This window comes from Cibotium barometz, chromosome 28 (genome assembly GCF_041138505.1).
Source record: "Cibotium barometz isolate CiBa-2024 chromosome 28, ASM4113850v1, whole genome shotgun sequence".
Taxonomy (NCBI): domain Eukaryota; kingdom Viridiplantae; phylum Streptophyta; class Polypodiopsida; order Cyatheales; family Cibotiaceae; genus Cibotium; species Cibotium barometz.
Window position 1 is genome coordinate 19894320 of NC_141073.1, and position 3683 is coordinate 19898002.

The window sequence follows — 3683 nt, forward strand, 5'->3', positions numbered from 1 at the left end:
GCAAACATAGTGATAAGATAGTCCCATATAGCATATGACATGGATAATGGTGGATAAAAATCTAGCATGAGTGAATCGTTAAGGGCAGAAAGTATATACCGACGAGTAGCCTTATCACGACGAATCCAGTGTGCATCATCAATTTTCCACTGTTCAAAAATAGGACCTTCGGTAATAATAACATCATTCTGAAGTGGATCAATAGGTTGAGGAGGGCATGCAAGAATACCAAGAACAATATCAGCCAATTCGTCTCCTTCAAAAATTAATAGCATCTTGTATTTCCAACCAGGAAATCCTTGGCCTTGGAAAAGAGGAACAGAACGCTGCCCAAAAGGAAATCCATTAACAAGTATGGTGTTTGCCATGTCGGCTTGTGAGAACATGTACAAGATAAGATCGCAGAACTTGTAGACCATGTATGAGATAAGAGACATGTAGCCAAAAATAGGCATGCACCAGACAACGAGCATAAAGTGATCGTGTAAAGAATAGAACGTGAACCAAAATTAGAACTCTAAAAGTGGAGACCCGTGTCTCATGCACGTAAGCAAACTTAGAGGTCCATAAAAGACAAAAATAATAATAAGAAAAAGCATCACATTAAGAAAAAGCAACTTCAAATATATACTTAAAGTTATATTTATTTTTAAACTTATATTTAGACTTAAAAATTAATGACACTTCATTAAAATATAACAAATCATAAAAATATATTTATATTTCTATCTCCTGCTTCTGATCCGGTATTATTAGGGATGGTGTATGTGTATCAGCAGCAGCAGTTGGTTTTCTTCAGGTGTTCCACTCCAGGCCTATCTTTTTCTTCTACACAGTAGCATTGTATATATCATGATCTTGAAGTTTTAGTTGATCACCCCCCCTCCCCCCCTTCTATCTCTTACTCTTGTATTACTTTTAATAATATTAAAAGCTACTCTCTATTTTCACATATATATATATATATTTCTAGCATAATTAATTATATTTTTATTTACACTTAAATATATACTTATATTTATATTTACGTTTATACTTACTTATACTTATCATTATTTCTTACATATTAAAGGGTTTGAAACACATTAGACTTAAAAAACATCAACACTTTATGAAAATAAAGAAAATCAAATTTACAACACTTTTAGAGAAACAACTTGTTATATTCACTTGGAAGAATAAGAGTTACATTGACTCCACAATCTCAAGGATGTGTGGAACAACACACTGATTGCATGTTTTGCAATGTTCACTTTGACTCCCAACCTTCCTACCATACAACTTAAAATAGAATTTACAAGGGGGATTATTGGACATAAGTTAGATTGCCTACCTTCAAAAACTAAGGGGCCAATGACTCTCTACATTAAAGCTTAAAGCGTCATGACCCTCCCAAAGAGTAACCACATCAATGAGTGTTGAAGGTGTGCTATCTCGCATGTCTTGGTCCAAGCTGAGCCACTTCCCTCGTGGAAGTCGCCACCTCCTATACTTGAAAGCGAATGCACAAAGTTTGTCTTGCAATGAAGTACCTGTCATAAAAAACAAAAAAAAAACCAACATAAAAACATAAAATCAACATTCAACAATCAGTGTCTTGCAAATGAAGTGCTTATAAATAAAAACCATCAATAATCAACAGAATTGTAATCTGCTCACCCAGTAACTGAGTCATCCAATCCTCAGATGGGCACTTGTAGGCATCAGTAATCTTAGTTTTCTCTTAACTACTTCATAGTATCCAAACAAATATGCAAACAAACCAAATGGTACAAACCAACTTAGATGCACATCTCTAGAGCCTCTGGAAGGTCTCATGGTAGTATGAACATCAGTTTTTATCTTTACCCTACATGCTTCTCACATGTTCAAGATAGGATTATACCATTCCTAGCTAGACAACGATGGAAGTGGAATATACTCCAAACTATGTCTCTCCATATCATACACTGAATCATAAAAAGTAAACATTCTGAGTGTGACGGTCCTGAATCTAACCATATCTTAATCATACAACTTAATCTAAGAAAACATTAAACTCAATTAATCATGCTGTTTCTACATAGCAATACAATCAAATCAACCTTCTCAAATAACAAACAAGCATGCATGCCATATGCAAGATTCTTATCACATAAGCAAAGAATCATGTAATCTCAAACAAACATTCACATGATATAGATCTCTATCAATTATAGCATAGCATCTCAATCAATCACAATGTATGTGTCTATCTCAAGATTCTATCATCATCACTATGCTCAATAACATGGTTACTCATAATGACCAAAATCCAGCCAACAATCTAGGGCTTTCTGCGATGCCCATCCACCCAACCTCCACACTGGACATCGCGGCTATCCCGGGTATGCCTCTAGTATATCTCATCCACTCTAGGTTCTACCAAATGGCTCCTAAAGGGCATAAATCACATTCTCTGTCCGCCAGCGTTCCTTGTCTAAGGATGCTCGGCCCGAATCTCAAAATCTCACATGTCGAGTCTCATCATACACATGCATATGAATCAGTCATACGCGTGCATATCAATCACTCATCTCAAAACAAAGCAATCATAACTCATACATATCATTTCACACTCATCTCTAGTCCATAATCTTTCAAGGCATACATATTCAAATCAATTTAACAATCAATTTCAAGTATAAAACAAGCTTTTAGATTAAACAGTCTTTAACTTCTCTTTATCTTTTAAGTCACATGGGAATCCTTGTTTTTAACATAATCAATTATCATGTTCCAACGAGCAAGGTCATCTCTAGTCACTATAGCTAAATCTTAACTATGCTTATGCGTTAGTCCATCCAGTCTATATACATAAGATAGTCAATCTTGATAGCAATTCCTAAGGCAAAGCTTGATAACTGGTCTCTTTGGGAGAGTGGTATCTTTCAATCTATTTGGAATTAGAGAAAAGTCAAAACTACAGAGTTTTAGGATAAAATCTTGAGATTTCTTCAAGTAGCCTTGGAAATAATGACTTGATAACTTGCTTGTCTAAGATCTTAAGTTGATATAATAAGCTCTTACCTTGATTTTCCATTTCTTAGCTATCTCTTGGATAAAATCAACATACTCCCTAATCACTGTCATGTTGTAAATCAGTCACTATACATGTCATAAACAAGATTTCTTGGAATCATAAGTTAATAAACAATAATAAATCTAATGAAAATATTATCATTGTATTGTATTAAACTTCAACGTAATCAATCAATTTGCAAACTCTTATTTTCACTTTGCTTGCATCTTTAGGCTTAGTCAAATTTCTTCAACAAGAGAGCGATCCTCTATTCTTTCTTCAATTAAGGAGCTTAGAAAGTGAAACATTTTCAAACTTTACAAACACATGTGGTTACATAATCTTTCTACTAATGGACTTGCAACCTCCACAATAGATATAGATTTTCCAACCTACACTTATTTACTTCATGATGATAATTTATTACTCAATAAGAAAACAATGTACTACATGAAATACTTTTCTTGCTCTGGTGGCAAAGCAGACATCATTCTGAATTCTACATCACATCTTTGACCCTATAAGTAATAATCTTTACTATGATCATCTCCAATCATGTAAACCTGCTTCTCAAAGAGACCTTAGAACTCATTTTTAGAGAACCATCACTAAGATGTTCTTTATAGAGCATTAGAAGTCCTAA